This window comes from Tamandua tetradactyla, chromosome 9 (assembly GCF_023851605.1).
Source record: "Tamandua tetradactyla isolate mTamTet1 chromosome 9, mTamTet1.pri, whole genome shotgun sequence".
In the NCBI taxonomy this organism is placed as follows: Eukaryota; Metazoa; Chordata; class Mammalia; order Pilosa; family Myrmecophagidae; genus Tamandua; species Tamandua tetradactyla.
Window position 1 is genome coordinate 99,710,117 of NC_135335.1, and position 13,706 is coordinate 99,723,822.

At 34.5% G+C, this 13,706-nt stretch overlaps 1 protein-coding gene and 1 pseudogene across 1 annotated transcript in view; one reads left to right on the forward strand and one right to left on the reverse strand.

Moving 5' to 3' along the window:
- The window catches only part of NDUFS4 (NADH:ubiquinone oxidoreductase subunit S4), a 146,282-nt gene that overhangs the window by 9,221 nt on the left and 123,355 nt on the right, over positions 1-13,706 (forward strand). The window lies entirely within an intron of this gene.
- Positions 9,260-10,366, reverse strand: LOC143647300 (isopentenyl-diphosphate Delta-isomerase 1-like; annotated as a pseudogene).

Genomic DNA, 13,706 nt, shown 5'->3' on the forward strand with positions numbered 1-13,706 from the left:
AGTGATCCATTTTGAGGAATTTTTGTATAAAGTATGAGGGTTAAATCAAGGTTAATTTTTTTTTTTTTGGTTAACGTGTATATCTATTTATTGATTTATTTCTTTCACTGGTGTTTTGTTTTGAATGTACAGATTCCTTATATGTTTTAATAGTTTTATACCTAAGTATCTCAGTTTGGGGGAATATGGTAAAAATCATTGTTTTTGTGCATTTTTTTTTTTAATTTCAGTTTCTAATTGTGGATATGATTTATAAATACTATTGGTTTTAGTGGGTTGACTTTGTATCCTGAAATTTTGCTATATTCATTTGTTCTAGAAGGTTTTTTTTGTAGATTCTTTGGGATTTTCTAAGTAGACAATCATGTAGTCTGCAAAAAGGAACAATTGTTTTTTTCCCATCCTTTTCCTGAAGGATATTAAGTAAGAGTGGTGAGAGTATGCATTCTTGCCGTTTATCAGTCTTAGAAAGAAAACCTTCAGTCTTTTGCCACTGAGTATGATGTTGGCTATTGGCTTTTCAGGTAGGTGTCCCTTATCAGGTTGAGGAAATTCTCTTCTATTACTACTTTGCTAAGAGTTTTTGTTGTGAATAGATGTATTTTTTTCTGATCTCTTTTTTGCAGCAATTGAAAAATCACTTGGTTTTTCTTCTCTAAACTGTTAATGTAGTGGATTACATTGATTCATTTTCAAATATTGAACCAATCTTGCATTCTCAGGATAAACTCTATTTGGTTGTGTTGTTTAATTCTTTTTAAAAATTGCTAGATTTGATTTGCTAATATTTCATTGAGCATTTTCCCATCTATGTGTATTAGGAATAGTGGTCTGTAGTTTTCTTTTTTTGTTTAGATTTGGTATCAGAGATATTGGACTCAAAAAATGAAATGGGAAGTGTTTCTTTCCTTTCTGTTTTCTTTAGTTTCATCCCACAAATTTTGATATGTTTTCTTTTCAATCTATTCAAAATATTTTATTTCCCTTGAGATTTCCTCTTTACCTATGAACTATTTAGAGATGTTTAGTTTCCTTTCCAAGTATTTTGACACTTTCCTTTTTCCATTATTGATTTTTAATTTAATTCCATTATGTTCAGAGAACTCAGTCCATGGGACTGTGTTTTTCATTTTTCCGTCTAAAACTTGTGACTTTGTAGCACAGATACTATTTTACAGGGCCAAGGGAACAGGAGACAAGTCAGAAAGAGATAGGGAAAAATAGAACACTGGCATTGCCTACCTTCTTATAAATACGCCTCTAGTGAAAGGAGAGGAAGATTTACCTCCCTCAGGGTTTTGCCTCTTGCATATTTCCATTGTTACTACTGTCATGTGACCATGGGATTACCAAGGTTTTGTTCATCCTACCTGAGAAAACAGAGAAATGAGGGAAAAAATGGACAATTTCAATACTCTTTCCAAGAGTTACTTCCCTTTTCAACACCTTGGGGGCAAAGTATTTCTCCTAGAGCTATTTCTGCATATCACAGTACTTACTTCCTGGTTTCCATCTGCCTTATGTTCAGGCAGGGGATACTAGAGGAAAAACAATGTGGTAAACCCACTTCACATAGCTGTCCAGATTTTATAGTTGCATTCAGTGGAAATGAAAGGGTGGAATGTGCTTACTCTATCTTACCCTGGGACAGGCCATCTTAGAATAGATTTTTTAAAAAGCTTAATTCTATTATTTATTGCATTTGAACACGTCTGAATAGATGTAAAGGATCTAAAATGATTCCAAAAATTTTTCATATAATCAAACTATTAATCACTGATTCTCAACTGAGGGAGGAATTAATGTTCCAGGATCTTGGAAATGGAACAGAGAAAGGGGTTGGTGCTTGGTTGAAAATCATGGCATCTAATAAAAGATGGCAGTTTGTAGCCTATGTAAATTGTGTGGAAGCAGAGAATATATTTAGAATCATTGGTAAAGTCCATCAGCAAAATGTTTTTTTGAGGGTATGGGAGTGAGAGATCTGTTTTGATTAACTGATGAAAGTTTTGGGGCTATGACATCAGAGTAATTATTCTAGAGGCTTCTTGGATCCCATGTTTTCTAGCCCTTCCATAGAGAGCAGTAGTATGTATTCAGGACTTTGTTTATATTAACTCTTGTGTTGGTCCCTTCTCAGTTGCAAGTGACAGAAATCCAGAAACTTAGTTTAATGGTTTAGGCAAGAAGAGGAAATTGGTTTATATTATCAAAACAATGGGAAGGCCAAAGGTACAGCCAGCTAGTCTTAGTTTACCAGCCTTTCTTTATCTAACTTGTCCATATCTTAATGTGGGCGACAGCTACTACTTCAGATTGTTTTTTCCCCATGTGGCATATATCAGCCCTCCAAATGAAGTTTAATGAAAGTTGGGCCTATGGTCAAAAGTTAAAGAACAAGGAGAGTCTCTTCAACATGCAATCTTGGGAAAACTATCTCCATTTGCAAAAGAATGAAGGTGAACTCCCTACCTCTCCACCTTATATAAAAGTCAACTAAAAATGGGTCAGAGGCCTAAATAATATGTTTCTTTCTTCTGTGAGACTCCTAGAAGAAAATGTAGGGAAGCATCTTCAGGACCTTGTATTAGGCAATCGTTTTTTAAACTTTATACCCAAAGAATAAGCAACAGAAGAAAAAATAGGTAAATGGGACCTCATCAAAATTAAAAAGTTTTGTACATCAAAGAACTTTATCATGAAAGCAAAAATGACTGCTTACACAATGAGAGAAAATATTTGGAAACCACATCTCTGATAAGGGTCTAATACCCAGAATATATAAAGAACTACTATAATTCAACAGCAGAAAGGCAAACAACCCAATTAAAAAATGGAGCAAAGACTTGAACAGATGTCTCTCCAAAGAAGATACAAATGGCCAGAGAGCTCATGAAAATTCTCAATATTATTAGGTATTAGTGAAATGCAAATGAAAACCACATGAGATAGCATTTCTCACCAACTAAAATGACTATTAGAAAATGAAGAGTACAAGTTTTAGAGAGGACGTGGGAAAATAGGAAAACAAATCTATTGTTGGTGAGAATGTAAAATGGTCCAGCCAATGTGAAACACAGTTTGGCAGTTCAAAGTTAAATACTGAATTACCATATCACCTGGAAATCTGACTTCCAGGTATATACCCACAAGATTTGGAAGCAGGTATCTTCCAAATTTGAACAGATATTTGCATACTTGTGTTCTTAGCAGCATTATTTACAATTTGCCAAAAGATTGAAGTAACCCAAGTGTCCACCAGCTGATGAGTGTTTAAACAAAATGCAGCATATAGACAATGGGTGGAATATTATTCAGACAGAAAAAGGAATGAAGTTCTGATATTTGACAACATGGCTGAACCTGGAAGACATCGTGTTGAGTGAAATAAGCCATACATAAAAGGTAAACACTGTAGAATCTCACTGATATGAACTAATTAGAAAAAGCAAACTCATAAAGTCAAACTCTTGAATATAGGTTACCAGGGGATGGGTTGGGGATAGGTATGGAGAGTTAATGCTTAAGTTGTCCAGAGTTTCCCTTTGGATTAATCTTAAAGTTTTAGTAATGAATGGTGGTGCTGGTAGCACAACATTGTGAATGTTTGTGAAGCACTGGTATGTATATTTGAATGTGGTTAGAAGGGGAAATTTTAGGTTGTATGTATGCTATAGAATAAAAATTTTTAAAAAATCCATGGAACTGCACAACACATTGAAACCTAAGTTTAACAATGGGCTGTATTAATGTAATGCTTCAGTTATAAAAATTTGCTTTCATAATTTGCAACAATATACCACACCAATGCCAGCTGTTAATAATGCGATAGTATATGGGTATCCTGTATTTGATTTATGATTTCAAATTGTTGATGTGGCCAACTATCTTTAAAATAAAATAAAAATAAAATAAAAACGCTTTTACTAATGCCCTTGATTTCAACTTTGGAAAAAACTCTTTTGCAGAGATTTTCTATTAATTTCACATTATTAGCCATGCTGCTAGGCCACATTCTTAGCCTTCTACTTAACCTACTTCATTGGATCCATTACATCTGTCTAAGGTAATTGTTACGAGCACAAGCTTTGAAGTCATATCTACCTACATTTGAGTCCCAGCTCTGATACTTCCTAGCTTTGTGCCTTCTTTGTACCTGTTTTCTGTTATCAGATGGACATAATAATCTCTGTTTTATTAAGTATATGACATGCTCAGCCCAGTGCCTGGCATAGTCTAAGTGTCGTAGTAAGTATAGTCATAGTATAAGATCATCATTATCGTCAGTATCATTATCCTTATTCTTTCTTCTGTGGCCTTTTTTCTTTTCTTTCTCATTTCTGTTCTTCCTTCCCTGTCTTTTTTGCTTTTTTTTTTTTTGTAAATCTTGCCTAGATCATAGTTCCTCTTTCTGGATTACTAGAACATCCTGGATTTTGTCTTATTTACTTACTGTAGTTTATTTGTAAGTATATGGAAGAATTTCTTTGTACCTGGCTTTTGCCAGATTGTGGAGAGCTCAATGTAATCTGTCTTTTGTATCCACCATTTCACTGAAGTAAGCTTTCATCATGATTAACAGTGACCCTGTTGATAAATTGAATGGCTTCTTCTCAGTCTTTATCATATCTGACTTTTGCAATTCGTAAAGATGACTTTCTCATTTTGGAGTCTTCCTTTGACATCTGTTTTGACTTTCCTCCTTCTGAGTTACCTTTGAAAGCTCATCATGTTTTGCCCATTCCTTGAACTGTCAGTATTTCCTAAGTTTAATTTAGTTTTTTTACTCTTTTGGAAATGTTTACAATTATGTAATAGTTGATATACATTCAAATATATATAGCATATGTTAGGAAACATAATAACAAAATGAATTTCTGTGAACCCACTATTCAATTTAAGAGCTAGAACATTATCAATACCTTTATTTACTGCATACTCTGTGGTAGGCTGAATGATACCCTTTGCCTCCCCAATATGTCTATATACTAATCCCTAGAACTTGTGGATTTTTACCTTATATGGTAAAGGAACTTTGTGGATGTAATTAAATTAAGGATTTTCAGATGGGGAGATTATCCTGGTGGGCCAGATGTAATCACGATGGTCCTTATGAGTGAATATAGGGGAATAAGAGGGGAAGATATTGTGATAAAGGGATCAGAGATTGGAATGATGTGACCACAAACTAGGGAATACAGGCAAGTTTTGGAAGCTGGAAGAGATAGGAATGGATTCTCCACTGAATTTTCCAGAAGGACCCAGCTCTGTCCTACACTTACTACTAGGCCTGTAAGGCTAATTTCAGACTTTTGACTGCCAGAACTGTAAAAAAAAAAAAAATTGTGTTGTTTTAAAGCTTTAAACTTGTGGAGCAGCAGTGGGTAATTAATGCAGAAATTCCCCTGTATCTTATTATTTGCTATAACTTAAGTTATCATCTGTTTACATTAAAGTCCAAATGTATACAGTTTATATGCATTATATACACTTTTCACTCAAGTAAATTGAACACATATGCCTGGCAATTTTAAAAAGATGTTTTTTAAAAAGTTTTGAGTGCAAGTTATTTCTCTCAGTCTATTTAGTGATCATTTAAAAAGAAGCAGCACTTTGTTCCAGTGCTGGAGAATGGCTTATTAAGAACTGATATATGGGTCTCCATTGGAGAGGTCTTCCTACAGAATTTCGAAAGTTAAAATTTCCTATTTGTAATTTTTGCCTAACACACTGACTTTACAACCTGCTCTCCCATGTAAGATGTAACTCTGCATCTTTTTCTTGAACTCTAGGTGCTTATAGGTATACCAGAACATCACCATTTGCATTTTCCACAGGCATCTCATGTTCAGCATATCCAGAACAGTTTGTTGATCATCATCTCTACGACTCCACTCCTGTTTTCCCTGTTAGTTGCTGTCACCAATACCCAGTTAGATATCTAAGCCAGAAACCTATATGCCATTCTTGTCTCCTCCCTCTGTTAAAACTCATATCAGTTAGTTGTTAAATCCTAATATTCATTTTCCTAAGTCTCAAATTCATTTTCATCCTTATTACAACTGTAGCTACCATCATCCTGCCTCCTAGCTAGTTTCCTTGTCATCGGTTTTAATTTGTTGTCTTTGCCTACATGATAAAAGTCCAAATTTCTCAGCATGCCAGAGAGTCCTTCATATCCCATGCTAGCATTTCTGTTTATTCCTTGGCACTCATCCTTTCATCAATCCCCCTCCTAGCCCAGCCTCCAGCCATACTCTATATATTAGTGATTCTGAACTACATGCTGTTGGTTAACGTTGTTTCTTTCCTCTGTAATTAAGGTTCTGTTTGCCTAGACTGTTTCTTCTGCTTTCTGCTCTGTGTCCACTCCCCTAACCCCCTTTCCTCAGTACTCTTTGCCTCCTAGTTAAGTCCTATTCATCCTTTAGGTGGAAATTTAGACATCACGTTCTCTGAGAAGCCCTGCTTGAGAAGCCTATGTTAAGTACTAATCCTGTGTGGTCTTAGAGGCCCCTGTTCTTATGTTTTTTTTAGAAACTGTAATTGTCTATTGACTTGTCTGTATTTTTCTCTAGACTTAAGTACTTTGAGACTGTTTCTTCTTTACTTTTGTATTTTCAGAACATAACATAATGCTTAGCACATAATATTTACTTGGTAAAGACCTGTGGGCTTATTTGATTATGGAATAATATAGAAATAAAAAAAGAGTATTGCATAGCAGCGTCTCTGAATGCAGCATTGCATTTTAGTTTTTTTTTCTGAAATGCTGCTTGGGTTTTAAATACAACAATTATGGACAATGATGTCACAGATTACTGAAAAATTAATCACATGGCTTTATGATGCTTCTTGCTTGCTTCTATCCTATTAAACAATAGATAGCATTGCAGATTGTATCTTAAGGTAGTATTTATTAAAATATGTAAGTGGAATTATGTCAGAAAGATAGCTATTTGGGTCATAGGGTTTAACTAGGTCACCAGAGTTTTCTATAAAAAAAAAATTGGAGAGATTGCAAATTTAAATAATTGGCAATAGTACTTTCATCTTCTGTAGTAAATAGCTGTGTAGCTGTTATGCTATAGATTTTAGAATCTATAGGCAGATTGCCTATTATGCAGAATAAATGCTGAATTTTGAGATTGAGGTTGCATGTTCTGTTGTTATAGTACACATAAAGGAAAACACATTATTTTATTTGATTAAATTTGCTAAATTCTTTTTAGAAATAAAAAGCAACTAAAAATGTAAACTATTAGGGTTTAAAGACATTTCATAATATTGTAGATATTGCTATTGTAGATCGCAAATCTAAGAGATCTATGGTAGGAGTACAAACATTTCACCATTTGTACAACTTACTGGAACGGAGTTGGGAAGAGACAAAATAAGATACATTGGTGGAAATACATTTGGGAAAATAAAAAATTCCTGACTTTGCAACTAGAATCTAAATTGCTGCTTATGTGGCAGTATACCTCCGTTGAAAAATAAATTATGAACCTGTTTGCTAAGGCTATATGTACCACATATAATATGCACTGAATGTGTGACTCAATCTAAGTAGTATGCTAAATCTTTTGAAATTCCCCTCTTAACTCTGAGGCATTAAGTAGATGCTCAGGGAAAACAAAAGGATAGCATAGGCAACATTCTTAAGGAATTTTTACCTGTCTTTCTCCTACTCTCCCCACACAGATGTTCCCCAGTGCATTGAAAAGCACCATGTTTAATTTGTATAAACCTTTATCATAGCAATTACTCTTAGCATTCAAACCAATGACACTGAAATTATTGTTAATAAATCTGCCTTCCCCTAATAAGCCAGACAACCATTAATGTCAGCTACTGTGTCTAGCATTGTGTGTAGTATATAGTAGATGTTTCAGTAGGTGATAAATTGAGACTAGAGATTAGAAACTGGTATACACTCTTAGGTATATATGGTAGACAGGGTTCAAGTGGGTTTATTGAACATACATACGCTATTTTTTTTAAAAAGTGGAACGTTTTATTGCTTTTACTTATCAATAAAATAAATGCTACTTATAACAGTCTTGCCTGAAATTGCAGAGGGTTAAAAAAAATAATTTTTCTAATGAATGTATGTACCATTTAGCTTTGTAAGAAACAACTTTTTTCATTATTATATAGCATTTATAAAGATGTCTTAAGATTTCAAATCTAAGATGTCTATGGTAGGAGTCTAAAAACCTGCAAAACTGCCTAGTTGAGGTATACTTTTAAATATTAATATATAAATATTCCATAATCTGAATCTATTTAATGTGAACATTAGCTTTTTTTCTGCTTTGTTTATCTCCTGCAATTATGGCCTGACTTTGTAGAGCAGAGGTTCTCGACTGGGGGTGACTTTGACCCCTATGGGACATCTGGCAATATCTGATATCATTTTGGTTGTCACAAATCGGGCATGTAATGGGTAGAGGCCAGGAATGCTGCTGAGCATCCTACAATGCACAGGACAGCCCCAAAACGAAGAATTATCTGGCCCCAGATGTCAACAGTGCCAGGGTTAAGAAACCTTGTTGTACAGTATGACCCGATTCCTAATTTATGTATAGCCCCTCTGTTCACTGTGATTCGGAAAGAATAAACTTTGCTAATTGACAAGAGTATTAAAAGATTTAACCTAGTCATTATAAATGTCTGCTTATTACCAAAAGCAATGATTAATTTAAATACCAAATGATATTCCAGAATGATTAAACTGCAAAATCAATTTAGAATGATAGAGATTAGGGTATATACCATTTAATTTCCCTTAAATCTACTAGTTTCATCTGTTAAAACTGAAATTTAATTACACTGTTTTGAGGTACCCAAGCAAATAGCTTCTTTGCACATTTTTCTGGACCATGATGTAATAAAAGAAGTCACTGCTATATAAAGCATTTGGCAAATAGCAAAGTGTTCTACAAGTGTTCTGAAAATGTTTATCACACCAGTATCGAAAATGAAGAGCTTCACTAATTTGTTTACATTTGTCATGAGCATGTTTTTTAATACATTAAATTAATTTTGCAGTATCTCATAAATGTCTTCTTTTACAAACAACAGTGCGTATATGGCATGTATGATATAAAATTAAGAATTTGTAATCTTTTCTACCTAAATTCTAGTTGTAAAAGCATGAGTGTATGTCTTCCTAATAGCCATTTTTTAAAAATAAGGCATTCTAAGTTTACTATATAGAAAATCTCAGTACTTTACTAATTACTCATCTCTGTGTTCACATTCTATATATTATCCCATATTCAACAAAGTGATTCAAATAATTTAAATTTTCCCACCATTTAAAGAGAAAAGTCTCTGCAATAATTTTAAACCATAGAATTATCTTAATTTCACTATTGGCTGCTTTTGTCAGAAGTTCTTCTAGTTCTCTGATGCAACAATAGCTTCTAATCTCATTTCTTCCTTATAAACAAAACATAATCAGTTTCATGTTCACCCCAAATACCGTTAGACTGAGCACTATAGTGAATTCGTGTTACGTAATTTCTTCTGGAGGAATCTCTACCATGGAAATTCTTATTTCAGTTTTTAAATGCCTCTGTGCTATTTGTCTTACTCCAGTTGCATCATTTTCTTCCAAGTTCTCCTGGATTACTTAATGGATGGCTGCAATAAGTATTTATAAAACAACCTGGAAAGGTAATTCTAGCATCTGATCTCTGTTATAGTAGGAGCTTACTTTTGTTGTTGAGTAAGAAGATACTAAAATCTTGATGCAATAATCCTTTGTGTCATGGTCAGGTTCATGTGTCAGCTTGGTGAAGTGGTGGTACCTGTTTGTCTGGTTGGGCAACTGCTGGCCTGTCTGTTGCGATTAGGACATTTCATAGAATTAAATCATGATCGTGTCAGCTACATCCACAGCTGATTCCATTTGTAATCAGCCAAAGGGAAATGTCTTCTGCAATGAGTAGTGCTTAATCTGATCACTGGAAGCCTTTTAAGGAGGGTTCAGAAGAGACAGGCTCTTCCTGTTCTGACTGGCGAGTCTTTCCTGTGGGATCTGTTCAGACCCTCCATCAGAATTGTCGGCTTCACAGCCTGCCCTGCGGATTTTGGACTCTGCGTTCCTGCGGTCATGTGAGACATTTTATAAATTTTATATTTACGAGTGTTCCCTGTTAATTCTGTTTCTCTAAAGGACCCTAACTAATACAGTCAGTGTTTTCATTTAGGTGACCGTTCTTTTAGTCTTGGATCCAGTTTTATGGTCATTTTCATCAATAATAATACATATTTCTTCCAGAAGTTGAACCTATTACTTATTGATATTGTTCGCGTTACTTTCAGGCATCGTTACAATATATCTGAGATGTCCTAAAATACTGCTGTTCCAGTCATAGCAGGCTGCTGGGTTGCTGAGCTTAGCAATGAGAACGCCAACTCTAGATACACTATTTTGTAGTTGATAATAATAAACCTTGCCAGGTCTTTAGCTGTTCTCTTCGAAGAGTATTTTATTGCCTGTGTATTCACTAACATAACCAAAAATATTTTAAAATTACAACATCATCTTTAGGTGATTTTCAAAAATGAGCTGTTATTTTAAGTCAGTAGAAAAGTACTGGTTTCATGTCAGAATATAACTCTATAAGAAACAATTTAAATAAAATTAAAAAAACTTTATTGCATAATATACCATATATATAAAACAAAGAAAAAAGTAATAGTTTTCAATTAAAGTTTTTTAGTTTGAAAAAATTTAGTTTTGTTTAAAAGTGAAAAAAATCTCAGATTAAAATTTTGCTCTTTTTTTTATGACAATTCATCTCAAAGGATTTTTTTCCATGCTATTTTTAATCCAAGTGCATACATATAGTTCACCTTCTTCCCCTTTTTGGGGTATGGGAGTTGTTTGTTAGGGTTTAGCCCCTTTTTGGGTTTCAGCAGTACTTTACAAATTTTTTTGATTGGTTAGTTTTGGGAAGCTCTCTGTTTCAGCAAACTTATAATACTGCTGATTGCTAAATCATGTAATATATAATATCCCTGGATAAGTACTATGATAATGATGAATTCAAACATTTTACTACTTCACTTGATTTCTTGGTCAAGGTAGGTATGTTTTTGGTCTCAGAGTATTTAAAACTTTTTGAATTAGTTGTGAATGCTAAAACGTTGTGGGGAATTGCAACGTTCTGAAGAGTCCAAAATCCCTAAAGCAGGTTGTAAATCTTGGCAGCTCTGATGAAGGGGCTTGATGATCTCCACAGGTGAGGCTTGCTTGCTGAAGAGGCAGTGAAAAAGTCTCTTCTTTAATAGTCTTCACCTGATTGGATTATCTCATTTGCAGAAGTCAGGCCCTTAGTTGAACATGGTAGATGTAATCAGCCACAGCTGCAGTCAGCTGACTGATGGCTTAATAAACTAGCTTTCCAATTTATCACACAGCCAGGAAAATATCATTGCACCAACAGTTAGGCCAGTGCTTGCCTGACCAGAAAACTGGGCACATCACCTGCCCAAGTTGGCACTAGAACCTAACCATCACAGCTGTCCTTTCCTGGCTTCTGGTTTCAGCTTCTGATTCCAGTGTCATCCTCTTTCTGCGTGTCTGTGGGTTCTTTCTTTAGCTTCTCTGGGCTGGAGTGTTTGTGTATGCATCTCCAAACATCTGTGTCTGAGTTTTCTCCAAAATATTCCCCTCTTAGAGGAATCCAGTAAACTAATTAAGACCCATCAATCAACCCATTCACATTTACCATAACTACTAACAGTAGAAGACTTTCTTCCGCCATTTTGCTATTTGTTTCTTTGTAAATCATATATTTTTTGAACCTCAATTCTCTTTTAAATGCCTACTTTCATGTTTAGTTTTTCATATTGTACCATCTTTAGTCCCTTCTCATTTCTTTCTAAATACATTTTTCATGTATTTCTCTGTGGTTACCATGGGGTTAAAACTTAACATCTGAAATCTATAACAAATGTATATGATTTAAGGGCAACTTCCACTTTCTGTACCCTTTCATTCCTCCACCTATTTTTTGTACTTGTTACAAATTCTATCCTTATACATTGTACGTATTCAACACCATTGATTAATCATTAGTTTCATGGGTTTCTAATTTAGTACCAGTAAGAAGTGGTGTTCAAAACCAAAAAATTCAGTAATACTGGCATTTATAAGTACCCATATGGTTACTTTTACCTGGCGTTTTTGTTTCTTTATGCTGCTTTGATCCAGTGTCTAGTGTTCTTTCCTTTCTGTCTAAAGAACTCCCTTTAGCATTGCTTGTTGGACCAGACTAGTGGTAATGAACTCCCTATGCTTTTTTTTTTATTATTAATTAACGGAAAAAAAAGAAAAAAAAGAAATTAACCCAACATTTAGAAATCATACCATTCTACATATGCAATCAGTAATTCTTAACATCATGACATAGATGCATGATCATCGTTTCCTAGTACATTTGCATCGGTTTAGAAGAACTAGCAACACAACCGAAAAAGATATAGAATGTTAATATAGAGAAAAGAAATAAAAGTAGTAATAATAGTAAAAACAAAAACAAAAACAAAAAAAACCCTATAGCTCAGATGCAGCTTCATTCAGTGTTTTAACATGATTACTTTACAATTAGGTATTATTGTGCTGTCCATTTTTGAGTTTTTGTATCTAGTCCTGTTGCACAGTCTGTATCCCTTCAGCTTCAATTACCCATTGTCTTACCCTGTTTCTAACTCCTGCTGAACTCTGTTACCAATGACATATTTCAAGTTTATTCTCGAATGTCCATTCACATCAGTGGGACCATACAGTATTTGTCCTTTAGTTTTTGGCTGGACTCACTCAGCATAATATTCTCTAGGTCCATCCATGTTATTACATGCTTCATAAGTTTATCTTGTCTTAAAGCTGCATAATATTCCATTGTATGTATATACCACAGTTTGTTTAGCCACTCATCTGTTGATGGACATTTTGGCTGTTTCCATCTCTTTGGAATTGTAAATAACGCTGCTATAAACATTGGTGTGCAAATGTCCGTTTGTGTCTTTGCCCTTAAGTCCTTTGAGTAGATACCTAGCAATGGTATTGCTGGGTTGTATGGCAATTCTATATTCAGCTTTTTGAGGAACCGCCAAACTGCCTTCCACAGTGGTTGCACCATTTGACATTGCCACCAACAGTGGATAAGTGTGCCTCATTCTCCGCATCCTCTCCAGCACTTGTCATTTTCTGTTTTGTTGATAATGGCCATTCTGATGGGTGTGAGATGATATCTCATTGTGGTTTTGATTTGCATTTCTCTAATGCCCAGGGACATTAGCATCTCTTCATGTACCTCTTGGCCATCCGTATTTCCTCTTCTGGTAGGTGTCTGTTCAAGTCTTTTTCCCATTTTGTAATTGGGTTGGCTGTCTTTTTGTTGTTGAGTTGAACAACCCTATGCTTTTCTTATCTGGGAATGTCTTAATCTCTGTATAATTTTTTTAAAACATTTTCATTCTCACACCATACAGTTCATCCAAAGTGTACAATCAGTGGCTCTAGATATAATCACAGAGTTGTGCATTCATCACTACAGTCAATTTGAGAACATGTCATTGCCCCAAAAGAAAAAATCCCATATCTCTTATACCCTCCTATTATTGACACTTGGCATTGGTATGATACCTTTATTACAACTGAAAGAATATTATGATATTACCATTAA